The 15,367-nt window shown below is 39.3% G+C and overlaps 1 pseudogene; it reads left to right on the plus strand.

The window, feature by feature from the left end:
• The first annotated feature begins 14,083 nt into the window (after window positions 1-14,083).
• On the plus strand, window positions 14,084-14,882 carry LOC110675166 (annotated as a pseudogene).
• The last annotated feature ends 485 nt before the right edge of the window (window positions 14,883-15,367 follow it).

A 15,367-nucleotide genomic window follows, 5' to 3' on the forward strand; every position in this document is an offset into this window, starting at 1 on the left:
CGTTTCTGTTTCGATCCCATTGATTTTTTGTTTGTAAATAAAAAATATGCTTCATTTATGCTTAATCGGAATTATCAGGCTTTTAAGATCCGAGCATATAATTGCTGAATATGCGTAAGTTTGAATAAAAGCCGTTTATACTAGCAACGTATATTGGCAAAAAATGCATGACAAGGGGTGAATAGATCAAATATGGTTTTAGTATGATAATTAAGCTATTTAGATTGCTTTTATTTCTGCGTGTACACAAAACTGTATTTTGGCACGGCAACAACACGAGCAACGTGCATGCGCGACTTGCGCACATATATTTGCAGAGCAATCATTCACCGAAGAGCGGAGAAGCTGTATGTATTTGTTTGGCATTGGTTTCCTACAACACAATCGACGTCGCCGTCATCGTCATCATTTCCCACCGCTATTTCTTGTTTGCGCCGACGGCTGGTGCCAAATGCAACACAGTCGTCATCACCCGTCGTGCAGTGGGTAACTCACACACGAACAAGTGTGGGCGAAACCAGCATTGAAACGGGGGGAAGATTGAAAGAGAAACAGCGAGAAAGCAAAAAGTCCCATGTACAGCTCAACGTTTCCCCTCCTTCTGTTGTTACATAGGACACATAAACGATGGGGAAAAAGTGACGGCGTGGCATTGAATGAATCATATTGTTGTTATTTGTGAGGGACTTTAACCCGAAGGTCATTCGTTCCTTCTTCAAATGAATCAAAACAAAGCACAGCTGGTGCCTGCGATTATCACACTGCAACAAAATGAGCAGTTCAACTTGAATGTTGAAGCAGTTCAACGCACGTGGATACAAAATGAAATAAAACATGCTTGCTGTGTGCTCAAATCAAAATGTCCGATGTTACTATAACTGAAACAAAATGACCGAAGTGAATGTCCAATGTAACAATTGTTGAAACAGAACGACCTATGTGATTTATCCTATGTACATATTTTTGTTCAAAACGTCCTATCTGATGTTTTTATAGATTTCAGTGTAATTTCCAAATAAATTGACAAAATTTCATTTCTTACGTTGAACTCTATTACACTGCTTCCCTCTACAAGCAACACAGTGGGTAAAAATTGTTTCATTTTGATACAGTCTCAAAATATATTTTCACAACCTTCAAGCTCGATTTACTCGAAATGTGTGAATTGTTAGATAGGCCGTTTTGAAAAGTTACGCGAGAATTCTTCGCAAGAAGCATTTTTCAAGATTTACTTGAAAATAAGAAGGGATTCACTTCGCAACACCCAGGTAATAACTACAAATCGCTACCTTTCCGTTCCCCAAATTCGTGGCAATTTTAAATTGGGTCCTAAAATGTTAAATGAATTCTCGTTTTTATTCAATAATACGAAAGAGCATGTTCTTGCAACTACTTTAGCAAGTTTTCCCGCTCAAATAACGGCTATATCATTTTTTAACTTCAATTTTAAAAATGGGTCCAAATATCAACCTTGACACTTGTGATCTTGTTTGACATTCACTTTTTCGACAAAAATGCCACAGGGCATATAGTTTTAACACTGGGGTTGTTCCTATTTGACATTTCGGAAGGGACACGGAAAACAAAATATACCCAAAATTGGAGTTTAAATCAAGGGGTGTGACAAAATCTCAAAAACCATAAAAAAATGTTTTTTGTACTTAAACCAATGAAAATCATTTAAAAATTGAGTAAAAATGTGTTTCTGCCCTAAACTTAAGTAATAAAATTGAGACAGGGCTTTAGGACCCTATTGTTTTTTTTATGTGTATTTGATAAATTTTGCGTTGATTTATTTTCCGTGCGTAGTCAGCTACTCCTTTTGCTATGCGTACAATTTTCAGTGGGGTGAGAAACGTCAGTTCTTTCTGTTTACTTTTCGCAAGCATCGCAAGGAAGAAAAAACAGGGTTTCTGTTTGTTTTACTCTATAGCAATTAGGCTTTTACAGCGATTTAGATGTTTTAATTGCATTCTATAGATTTATTGTTTATTTAATCATTGAATTTTATTCATTACAGAGAGAAAACGATGTGGATATGCGTAAAAAAAAGGCGATTGTAAATTCAAGTTGTATGTTGTGGAGATCAATTCTCGAGCGTTTGTACATAATCCTTTAAGTAAGCGGGCTGTGCTTTCGTTACTATATTGCGCAGTTCCCACCTTATTGGACCCCGCACTTCAGAAGTGCGGGCGGGTTCATAAGTGCGGAAACGTCAAACCCTTTGTTTTCGCCGTTGGCGGGCAAGAAAAGGCAGTGAATCGGTTTCGCGCCAACGAAAATTGTTTAAGTTTTATCAAAAGCATGTGCTCTCAGCAGGGTTGCTAGTTTGTTTGTTTCATTTGTTTCACGAAAACTTGCTTGTAAAACATTTGTAAAAGTATGTCAGCCATTTGAAATAGGCTTGTTCGATTATAATTAATTGTGACAATGATGCAGTCAAGTGCAAATCTGCATTTGGATAGCAAAACCAGTGTAATTTGTCGCGTAAATGTACATTTGAAGAATTTTCCATTTGCTTAGAAACATATTGGAACCACTGCTTGGTGACCTTCGAAGTGCGATACACAACTTTCCCAATAATCCATTTATCAAAGCAAAGCACAATATTGGCGCTGAAAAATTCACAAAGATCATAAACGAGCCCGTTTGGTGCCAGAAGTTACACTATTGGCGCTTTTTTTCACATAAATCATAAATAAGTCTGTTTGGTGCCAGGAGTTACAATATTTGCGCTAAAAAATATTACAAAACCATAAATGAGTCCGTTTGATGCCAGAAGTTACACTATTGGCGCCATCAAATTCACAAAAATCATGGATGAGTCTGTTTGGTGCCAGAAGTTAGTATATTGTTGCTTTAAAACTCACAAAAATCATAAATGAGCCCGTTTGGTTCCAGAAAATACACTATTGACGCTTAAAAATTCACAAACATCATTCATAAGTCCGTTTGGTGCCAGGAGTTACAATATTGGCGCCAATAAATTCACAAAAATCAAAGGTGAGCCTGTTTGGTGCCAGAAGTTACACTATTGGCGCCTCAAAATTCACAAAAATCAGAAATAAGTCATTTTGGAGCCAGGAATTACACCATTTGCGCTAAAAAAATCACAAAATCATAAATAAGTCCGTTTGATGCCAGAAGTTACTATATTGGCGCTAAAATATTCCAAAAACTGTATATGAGTCCATTTGGTTACACAAGTTACACTATTGTCACTAAAAAATTCACAAAAATCAAAGATGAGCCTGTTTGGCGCCAAAAGTTACTATATTGGCGCTGAAAAATTCACAAAGATCATAAACGAGCCCGTTGGATGCCAAAGATTTACCGTCATAAGAGAGGATAATGGTAGCCTTGTCCTACAGAACGATCAAGGACAACTCTTAAAACGTCACGTTACCCAAACGAAAAAGGTGGGCCAGTGGCGTGAATCCAACGAAGACGACGACGATGACCGAGAGATGAATCCGCCATCAACTGATCCGACGATGCGACCACACAGGACGAAAGCACAGCCCGCTTACTTAAAGGATTATGTACAAACGCTCGAGAATTGATCTCCACAACATACAACTTGAATTTACAATCGCCTTTTTTTACGCATATCCACATCGTTTTCTCTCTGTAATGAATAAAATTCAATGATTAAATAAACAATAAATCTATAGAATGCAATTAAAACATCTAAATCGCTGTAAAAGCCTAATTGCTATAGAGTAAAACAAACAGAAACCCTGTTTTTTCTTCCTTCCTTGCGATGCTTGCGAAAAGTAAACAGAAAGAACTGACGTTTCTCACCCCACTGAAAATTGTACGCATAGCAAAAGGAGTAGCTGACAACGCACGGAAAATAAATCAACGCAAAATTTATCAAATACAGTGGGGATTCGCTCGTTGGGTGTCCGCTACATGGAATGACTCGATGGTTGTATGTTCGCTGGTTGGAAAATATTCCAACTAAAAAGCACTCGAATGTCAAGATAATATGTCAACTGACTTTGACGTCTGAGTACCGTCGCATTGTAGTCTCCATATATAGAACAAATGTGTATGTATATGTGCGTTTCGTGACGTTTTGCTCTCTAGATGCGTTAGTCTGGAGCATTTTCACCAGCCGTCAGTCGTTCCAACTAACGGGTCGGATTCGCTAGATGGAAGGCAATCGTGTTCCAACCAGCGAATTCCCGCTGTACACATAAAAAAAAAAAAAACAATTTAAAATTGCCACGAATTTGGGGAAGGGAAAGGTCAATGTTGGTTTCTGTTTTATTAAAGGAATAACGTGCTCCGTTTTCTAATGTGGGAGGGGGATGTGCGGTATCAATACCCCTTGTATAGAGATGTTAGCCGTTCACTAGCTAACTCGACGGCACTCATGTAACACGAACAGTGACAGCCGTTCGGGTGCCCCTCGAGCAGTCACGATGTGGGAAAGTCACAAGATTCATCCTCTTTCTTCTCCGACGGTAGGCTGACCATACGTACCGTATTTAATGGGACAGTACCGTTTTCATCCCCTCGACGGACTGTCCCGTCGTTTTATGGAAAATGTTCGAATTGTCCCGTATTTTAGGAAATGGAAAATTGGCACATAATATTCAACACCAGTAAAAAAATAAAAATAACAACATAACAAACAAATTTTAGAAGTATTTCAGAGTTTATTGTCTTCCTCATCTATTTTCCAAGCAATAATTAGTTTCTCAAACAGAGTTAAACTTGATCCGTACATGCTTCTGCTTAACTTTTTGCGTTTCTTTACTCATATTTATGCCAAATTTTGGTGGAATTCCAAAATACGGATCTTCATAAGATAATTTTTCATATAATACCTAAAATGAAAAAAAAAAAACAACTATTTGTTTACTTCTGATTGATTGGATTAACTGTTTAAAAAGTGGATATTTCAAAAAAGTAATGAAATATTAGAAACATTTACGTTTGAATTTGAAAAATTGAAAAGTGTAACGTTTTTTTCGGAAATTCTTAAAAAACGATGCTTTTTGGAAATCAAAGAAATAGCTTCAAGGTTCACCACCAGCTAGTGACCAATCGATTAAGTTTTCAGCCCAAACGAATGTTTCGTTCTCCAGATTTGTGCTCTTGAAAATTTGAGGTTTGGCTTCGATTATCTTCACCTTATGTGATTCTTATTGAATCATACAGACATGTAGCTTGGGATTGCATAATCTGGTTCTGCTACTTTCCCTTGAATGGCGGTTTCCCGAATGTCGTTCTCCTAACGCCTGTTCTCAGAATGCTAGTTCCCCGAAAACCCCGTTTCTCCGAATAGCTCAGTTATTCGAAAAGTTCTAACACTCATAATTGTCATAACCTTTCACATTTCAATGTGGTGAACAATATGTATTTAGTCGAGAATAATCAATGGTAGCTTATCGATCTTTCTAAATCAACACTATCTCACTACCCGAGGAGCAGAAGCAAAGTTCTGACCATTAAATCGAGATATTGATTTGATTGACATAAGAGATAAAAGATCTGAAAATAATATCAAAATTTTATTCCTGGAACTTCTGAGCCATAGCTAAATTTAATGTTGGAGAATCTAAGGAATAGCTCGCTGATATTGGTGAGATCTTTTAAAAGCTAAATATGATGTGCTAACAGTATTCCAGGAGTAAATTTTAGATATTATTTTCGGATCTTTTATCTCTTATATCTTTCAAGTTAATATCACTTTTAGTGGGCTTCGTGGCCGTGCGGTTAGTGTCGTCAGGCAATGAGCGTATCGTGTCATGGGGTGTAGGTTCGATTCCCACTGCAGCCATTGTAACTTTTCGTGAGGAATGTTTCTCGGCTGTACCATTGGAGCATGCTTGTCCGTTGTCTAGTGTTAAGTTACAGTCTGTGCAGCTAAATGGCTGAAGACGGTGTCCGTGTCTTTTTTGTATGTCCATATCAAAAATGGCTATTACTTAGCTTTTTTCGCCTGCTCGGGTGAAGACTATTATTGCACTTTTTCAGCTGCATTGCTTTACAAGGGAACGGGTTATTTGGGGAAATGACTTTGGAGAAACGGGCCATTCGGGGAACTGGAATTCGGGGAAAAGTAGCACAATCGCATAATTTATATCTTTTCAAATTGTCCCATTTTGTTTTTTATTTGTCCCGTTTTTATCTGGTTGGCTTATGGTCAGCCTATCTCCGACGGTCTTCGTGTGCAGACGTATAAGCAGGTAGCTCCAGCTTCCATAGTTGCGCATGCTTGTGTTAGGCGCCCACCGAATCTGTACAATAGTAACTTCTGGCACCAAACAGACTCATCTATGATTTTTATGATTTTTTAAGCGCTAATAGTGTAACTTCTGGCACCAAACAAACGCAAAACAGACCTATCTTTGTTTTTTGTGATTTTTTTAGCGCCTATAGTGTAGCTTCTGGCACCAAACAGACCCGTCTATGATTTTTGTGAGTTTTTTGGCGCCAATAGTGTAATTTCTGGCACCAAACAGACTCATCTATGATTTTTGTGAATTTTACAGCGCCAATCGTGTAACTTCTGGCACCAAGCGGACTTATGAATGATGTTTGTGAATTTTTAAGCGTCAATAGTGTATTTTCTGGAACCAAACGGGCTCATTTATGATTTTTGTGAGTTTTTAAGCACCCAATACAGTAACTTTTGGCACCAAACAGACTCATCTATGAGTTTTGTGAATTTGTTGGCGCCAATATTGTAACTTCTGGCACCAAACGGACTCATTTATGATTTTTGTGAATTTTTCAGCGCCAATATAGTAACTTCTGGCACCAACCAGACTTATCTATGTTTTTTGTAATTTTTTCAGCGTCAATATTGTAGCTTTTAGCAACAATCAGACTCATCTGTGATTTTTACGAATTTATTGGCGCCAATAGTGTAGCTTCTTAAACCAAACAGACTTGTCTATGATTTTTGTGAGTTTTTCTGGCGCCGATAGTGTAATTTCTGGCACCAAACGGACTCATTTATGATTTTTGTGACATTTTTAGGCGCCAATAGTGTAACTTGTGTCATCAAACGGACTCATTTATGATTTTGTGATTTTTTTTAGCGCGAATGGTGTAATTCCTGGCTCCAAAATGACTTTTTTATGATTTTTGTGAATTTTTATGCACCAATAGTGTAACTCCTGGCATCCAACGGGCTCGTTTATGATCTTTGTGAATTTTTCAGCGCCAATATAGTAACTTTTGGCGCCAAACAGGCTCATCTTTGATTTTTGTGAATTTTTTAGTGAAAATAGTGTAACTACGTGGCGCTAGTGTGCATAAACACTTCCGGTTTACTACTATTCAAGGATATCTCGGAACCTAAACGAGATAGAAAATTCCTGTCTTCGAGAAAGTTGTTCAGAGTGAACTGAGCTTCCCCGAGGGACCTAACGAAGTTCCAAATTCTTCCACTACGTGACGCTAGTGTGCATAAACACTTCAGGTTTACTGCTATTCACGGATATCTCGGAACCTAAACGAGATAGAAAATTCCTGTCTTCGAGAAAGTTGTTCAAACTGAGCCAAACTTCCCTGAGGGACATAGCATAGTTCCAAATTCATCCACTACGTGGCGCTAGTGTACATAAACACTTCCGGTTTACTGCTGTTGAAGGATATCTCGGAACCTAAACGAGATAGAAAATTATTGCCTTCGAAAAAGTTGTTCAGAGTGAGTCAAACTTCCCCGAGGGACATAGCATAGTTCCAAATGTTTCCACAACGTGGCGCTAGTGTACATAAACACTTCCGGTTTACTGCTATTCAAGGATATCTCGGAACCAAAACGTGATAGAAAATTCCTGTCTTCGAGAAAGTTGTTCAGAGTGAACTGAGCTTCCCCAAAGAACCCAAAGAAGTTCCGAATTCTTCCATTACGTGGCGCTAGTGTGCATAAACACTTCCGGTTTACTGCTATTGAAGGATATCTCGGAACCTAAACGAGATAGAAAATTCCTGTCTTCGAGAAAGTTGTTCAGAGTGAGCCAAACTTCCCTGAGGGACATAGCATAGTTCCAAGTTCATCCACTACGTGGCGCTAGTGTACATAAACACTTCCGGTTTACTGCTATTGAAGGATATCTCGGAACCTAAACGAGATAGAAAACTCCTGTCTTCGAGAAAGTTGTTCGAAGTGAGCCGAGCTTCCCCGAGTGACCTAGCATAGTTCCAAATTCATCCACTACGTGGCGCTAGTGTACATAAACACTTCCGGTTTACTGCTGTTGAAGGATATCTCAGAACCTAAACGAGATAGAAAATTCCTGTCTTCGAGAAAGTTGTTCAGAATGAGCCAAATTTCCCTGAGAGACATAGCATAGTTCCAAATTCATCCACTACGTGGCGCTAGTGTTCGTTTACAATTCTAGTGTGACATCAAAAATGTAGAATTAGAATTCCTGCAGGTAAATACCTTAAAAAATGTGTGGATCTCTCGGAAACATTTTGGAAGCAATCAGGGAAGGATTTCCGGAAAAGATACTTTGGTGAATTCCAAAAGGAATCCCTGGAAAAATTCTTGAAGGAATCCCTAGAGAACTTGTTTTGGGAATTCTATAAAAATCATTGAATGAACTACTGAATGAATACAAGGAGGAATTCCTTAAAATATCGTAGGGACTCAAGGAATCCCAGGATGATTTCTTGAAAGGATTCTTGTGGGAATTTCTGAAGGGATCTCTATTGAAACTCCTTAGGGACCTTTGAGGAAATTCTTTAAAGAATGCTCAATGAATTTCAGCAGGAATGGTTTTGGAAATTGAGAATTCCTGAAAAATTTCTGAGAACATCCCTAAAGGAATTCCTGAGGCAATTCCCAAAGGAATCTCTGGGTGAATTCGTATGGAATTTCGGGGAGTACCTGAAGGAATCGCTTTAGAAATTCCTGAAGAAATTCATGAGCCATGAAGAAATCCTCTTGGGAAAATCCTGACGGAATTCTTGTCTTGACGGAACTGTTGTCACTTTGGATGTTAAGCTTGTGATGAATCATGATTATCCAGAAACTATGATTCATGATCTTGATATCATGACCTTACTTAATCATGAATTGCATGACTTGTAAATCATGATTTAAGAATCAATTTTAATCCGTGCAGATGAATCAAGACGACCTTTCTTAGCCGAGTGGTTAGGGCCCGCAGTTACAAAGCAAAGCCATGCTGAAGGTGTCAGGGTTCGAGAGTAGTAAACCTGAGGTGTTTATGCACACTAGCGCCACGTAGTGGAAGAATTTGGAACTTCGTTGGGTCCCTCGGGGAAACTCAGTTCACTCTGAACAACTTTCTCGAAGACAGGAATTTTCTATCTCTTTTAGGTTCCGAGATATCCGCAAACCTAGTTCCGGAATAACTAACTTGCATGCAACGCTTGTATACAACCAGCGGGAGGTGGGCAAAAAATGTGAACGGTCTTGATCCGGCCAATTAAGTTCCGACCAATTAAGCTCCAGGTAAGTTTGTACAGCAAACTTCCATGTCGGCCAATTATCGCGTCCTGTGAGCCGCGCGATTCCCGGAAGGCTCGAAATGCTGTGGACTGCCCCACTTCCAGCTGCAGCAGCATTATTACCGCTAGCGCTCGAGCTTTCGGCTTGCATTTTTATTCGATTTCGCGAAAAAACGACCGAGAAACTACTTTTCCGTACCGACAGAACATTCGCGAACGGCCCGTAACCTAATGGGGAGATAATACGCGCAGAGACAGAAAAGCGTCCGTATCGGTTGATCGTTTATCAGTAACTGATTTATTTGAATACAGCAAAAAAAAAACAAGAGCAAAAACTTACACGCTAACTCGCGTTTAGGGAAATATGGGTTAAAGCAAATATGCCAGAACAGATGATGATCTAGATAAACCACAGCTTAATTCTAAACACTCCAAAACTAATGTTATGTAATCTAAACTGATCGAAAAATCATTTGATTCTGGTTTGCGAAGCCAATAAACAAAGTGCTGGAATTGCTTAATTTTTAACGTAAATACACTCAATCTTTCATAGTCCTACAATGCGTATCAAACAGGAACGTCTATAATGTTTATGTTTTTACATTCTTGAGATCATAGTTGATACATAATTCTCGATTACTTTTTCAAATCGACGTAAGTAACTTCCATACGGTTTTGAGAAAATTAATTCAGAAGAATCACAACCTGTCTTCTAAAACTGTTTTAAAATGAATCACCTATTTGACATTTTTTCGCCGTGTACATTGCTTAAATTTTGCATACAATAAGCTCGCATTCAAAAACTAGGGAGTTCCTGTTATTTCCCACAAAAATTTTATTACAAAATGATAAGCCGATTTATTCAGTTACTTTCGACGTTTTTCTACCAGTGTAAAATCGACTCAAGTAGTGTTTTGTTTCGATTCGTGGTTAAGTCACTTTGTCTCTCCATACAGCGGAACGGCGAAAGTAGTGGTTAGGTAGCGAAAGTTGAAAATCTTACTTTCGTCGTTTTGTAAATCCGGAAAGTAAACGTTCTAAAAGTGAAAAATCGAGTTGGTTTAGAGCAAAATGTGTAGAATTTCGTCTGCGAAACACGTAGAATCGATAAAGCAAGTTTATATACTTTTTTGACTTGAGTCTGTTTGAATAAGTTTTCGAGAATTTTTTTTATTTGTTTATTTGAAGGCTCAAGCGCACTAAGGCATTACGGAGCCGAAATCATGATAATCATACAAATAAAATAAATTATTTGATAATTGGGTCGTAAAATTTTTAATGAAATCTTGTTTTTATGTAAGAACACGAAAGAGCATGTTACTGTAACAACTTTGACAATTTTTCCGGCTCAAATAATGGCTATATCATGTTTTAACTTTATTTAAAAATTTGGTCCATAAATGAACCTTGACACTTTTGATCATGTTTGACGTTCGCTTAGTCGACATAAACACCACAGGGGTTTGAGTTCGACCACTGGGGTTCTTCCTATCTGACATTTCGTAAGGGACACGGAAAACAAAATACACCCAAAATTTGAGTTTAAGCCAAAGGATGTGACAAAATCTCAAAAAATGTTTTTTGGGCTCAAACCAACGGAAAACATTAGAAAATTGAGTAAACATGTGTTCTTGGCTTAAACTTAAGCGTTTGGCACTAAAATTGGGACAGGGCTTTAGGACCCTATTGAAAATTATTGTTTTCGAGCATTCTTCTTGGGTGGAGATTGCAGTTGATTTTCCACCGGAAGTGTTCGATGATGCTGAGACAGATCTTGATTATATTTCTCTTGCCGACTTTTCCTCTCCGCTTCACATTTCTCCCAGTGCTCCTTCTGCTCCTTTTCCTGCCTTCTCAAATTTTCTTGGTACCGTCGCTGCATGGATTTTTCGTTTTTCCGGTATTCCTCTTGACGTCTCCGCTTTTCTGCTTCGTGCTTCGCCCAATTTTCTGCCAAATTCTTTTCATATTTGTTTCTATAAACAACCGGTTCCATTTCTATCGATGCTCCTTGATATTCGTTGTGTGTAATCTCCATTGAAGCAGGTTCCAACTGCACCTCTTCAATGACTTCTTCCTCCAAAACTTCTATGATTTCCGGTTCAGCTAATACGGGACTGCCCTGAATAACGGCAGCAGCATAAGTATTAGCTGATTTTTTACCTTGTCTTTCTTTCGTATGTTGCTTCCTTGCCGCATTTTGTGGACAGGAATTTCTACGGTGACCCTCCTGTTGGCACAGAAAACATTTATTTTTCAGCTCCTTATAGAATACCTTCCCTTTCCATTAAAGAACGTCCACCGTCGGGGGAATGTCTTTGTCAACTTCCATGTACACGCCTCGTACACCATTAAACATATGGTCGAGGCCTAGGTTCGGTGGGAACTTCTCTCGAATCACTCTTTCAATTTTTCCATACGCTCCTAGTACCAACGCCGCATCCTCGTCAGAAACCTCTGGAGGGATATCACAAATCCGCACGTAACGAACGTTGGTTCCTGCCGGAGACATAAGAACGTCTACCGTTTTTCCATTGGAATAGCTGAATTTGGCTGATTCCAGGTTAGACTGCAGTGCATCCTCCATTGCGGCAGTAGTTCTGAATTTAATGCACAGACTCCTGTCCTCCCCCATCTTATACAGTGTACCCCCGTTAATTTGAACGATACCTCATGCAAACCATCGGGGTTCATTTTTAATTTGAACATCTAGTCACCCTAGAACCGTGTTTCTGGTTACCTTTTTCACTGTTTTGTTTTGATTCTGCGCTCCGTTCCACAGCGTTCCATTTCATTTCACTACGTTCCATGAGCTAAATGACGTTTGAACCATTTTTAATCTGAACGATGTGCAAATTAGCGGGGTACAAATTAAAAAGTGTTCAGATTATATTGTGCTTTGCTTTGATAAATGGATTATTGGGAAAGTTGTGTATCGCACTTCGAAGGTCACCAAGCAGTGGTTCCAATATGTTTCTAAGCAAATGGAAAATTCTTCAAATGTACATTTACGCGACAAATTGCACTGGTTTTGCTATCCAAATGCAGATTTGCACTTGACTGCATCATTGTCACAATTAATTATGATCGAACAAGCCTATTTCAAATGGCTGACATACTTTTACAAATGTTTTACAAGCAAGTTTTCGTGAAACAAATGAAACAAACAAACTAGCAACCCTGCTGAGAGCACATGCTTTTGATAAAACGTAAACAATTTTCGTTGGCGCGAAACCGATTCACTGCCTTTTCTTGCCCGCCAACGGCGAAAACAAAGGGTTTGACGTTGCCGCACTTATGAACCCGCCCGCACTTCTGAAGTGCGGGGTCCAATAAGGTGGGAACTGCGCAATATGTGGTCAAACCAACGGGGGTACCCGGTACATGGTTTCCATGTCCATTACATCGGCATTTAACTGTTTTACGAACACAGAAATTTCGATCCACGTTGGACGTGGTGCTGACGTAGGAAAACGAAATTTCACCGTGTTTTCAATCATTACTATACTAATTGATTGGTGTTGAAATACCGCACACAAATAACGAGCGATACGGACTTGAAAACAAAGCCGTTTGATGAAATGCAAAAACAAACTATGTGTACCGGCTGCTGCTGCGTCTGAATGCGACGAGAGCAAAACAACAACTGTAATTGATACATTAAAGGGTCGATTTATGACCTATGGGCGGTACCACCATAGACTTAAAGAGTAAGACCTTGGACTGTCGAAGAAACGGCTTCAAATTTTGGGGACCAGTCGGGTACCCAGTAAAAGCGTTTTCCGTGTAATTTAATTTCCGTGCACATCGAACTGTCTGATTGACGTTTATTTTTTTTGACAGTTCGTTGTCGAATTTTTTGTTTTGTTCTGTTGTTTCTTTTCTTGTCAACTTCCCCCATTAAACATTTTGACAGTTAACAGCCGACTAAATTGGTTGCAAAATCGGTCGATTGTTGCACCGACGCTTATGGAAGTTTAACACAGCGATCAACTGACTAATCACCAGATTAAATCGGGTGGCCGACGAAATCTGGTGATCAGTAGGTCAACTTGCTTGGATTTTACTTAAAATACCGATTTATCCACCTATTTAGTAGGATTACGTCGGCCCACCCTATTAAATCGGGTGATATTCGGTTGATCCCTGTGTTAATCTTCCATAAGCGTCGGTGCAACAATCGACCGATTTTTCAACAAATTTAGTCGGCTGTTGAACTGTCAAATGTTTAATGGGGTCTTTTTATCGTCAGACGGAATAATGTAAGTATTTTATGGATTTTTTATATTGTGTATTTCTTTCACCACTGGACTGCGAAGTGCGGTTTCATAAGTGCGAAAGTGTAAATAAAAGTGCGAGATGCATTGAACCCTGTTGGTGTCTTCAGAGCACTTATTCTTTGATTTGCGAGGAATAAGTCCCCCGAAGACACCTACCCGTTTTGATATAATTGCGCACTTTTATTAGCGTTTCCGCACTTGTAAAAACTTCTACGATAGTCCAGTAGTGAAAGAAATGCGCAATATTAACTCATGAATAAATCAATCCGATTTGTTTCAGGCCGAAATCCAAAATTGTTGGAGATCAGCACCCCACACAACGCACACAACTCGTTCCTGGTGAGAAGGATCCGTGACGGGCAAGACATATCAAGGCCAAAATCCAGGACAAGGATGGAATCCCGCCAGATCAGCAGCGTTTGATTTTAGCTGGCAAGCAGCTGAAAAATTGCCGCACGCTGTCCGACTACAACATCCAGAAGGAGTTCACCGAGTCCACCCTCCACTTATTGCTGCGCCTCCACGGTGGTGTCAAGAAGCGCAAGAAGAATAATTACTCCACCCCAACATCAAGCACAGGAGGAAGAAGGCCAAACTTGCCATCCTCAAGTAGTAAAAGGTCGATGAAAACGGCAAGATCCACCATCCGCACGTCGTGAGTGCACCAGCGAGTCCTGCTGTGCCGGAGTCGTCATGGCCACCCATGAAGGTCGTCATTACTGCAGCAAGTGCCACCTGACCCTAATCAGGAGGACCCCAAGCAGGAGGAAAAGTGAAAGGTGGCAAGCCTTCGCTTTCTCCGGGTGTTATTTTGCGTTTACTAAGTAACAATGCCCGGAAGGGATCTTCTTCTCTAATGTTTAAGGATTATGAAAAAAATAATGGAACTCAAATCCTCAAAAGAAAAGCTTGATACGGCTGCCCATTCCGTATTGACACCTAAAAAAAGTGGATCGAAGAATTGGAATGATTCCCCCGAGAAACCGGAAGATTCCTCAGAATCCGATGATTCCTCCGGGAAAAGATGAATTTTCCGCAGAATCAAATCAATTCAAATCATAATTACCAAAAACAAAGATCTAGGGGCCTTCCTTAGCCGAGTGGTTAGAGTCCGCGGCTACAAAGCAAAGCCATGCTGAAGGTGTCTGGGTTCGATTCCCGGTCGATCCAGGATCTTTTCGTAAAGGAAATTTCCTTGAATTCCCTGGGCATAGGGTATAATCGTACCTGCCACACGATATACGAATGCGAAAATTGAAACTTTGGCAAAGAAAGCTCTCAGTTTAATAACTGTTGAAGTGCTCATAAGAACACTAAGCTGAAAAGCAGGCTCTGTCCCAGTGAGGACGTTAATGTCAAGAAGAAGAAGGGTCTTCTCGTTTTTTAATTACATTTTAACTTATTAAAAAAAATTAAACAAGACAGTACATATAAAACTCATTCGAACATTCATACAAGCCTTCAATTAAAAGACTACTGATTATGCTACCTTCGCATAGTCAAAACACTGTGGGTCTGTGGCCCTATAATAATTTATCAGTGGGTAGTTTAGACTTTAAATGCGAAAAAAGACATGTTTGTGATAAATAGGTGAATATATAATGTGCCGAATTCTTTATTTAAACCTCTTATTTTAAATA

The sequence above is a fragment of the Aedes aegypti genome, chromosome 2 (assembly GCF_002204515.2).
Source record: "Aedes aegypti strain LVP_AGWG chromosome 2, AaegL5.0 Primary Assembly, whole genome shotgun sequence".
Lineage (NCBI taxonomy): Eukaryota > Metazoa > Arthropoda > Insecta > Diptera > Culicidae > Aedes > Aedes aegypti.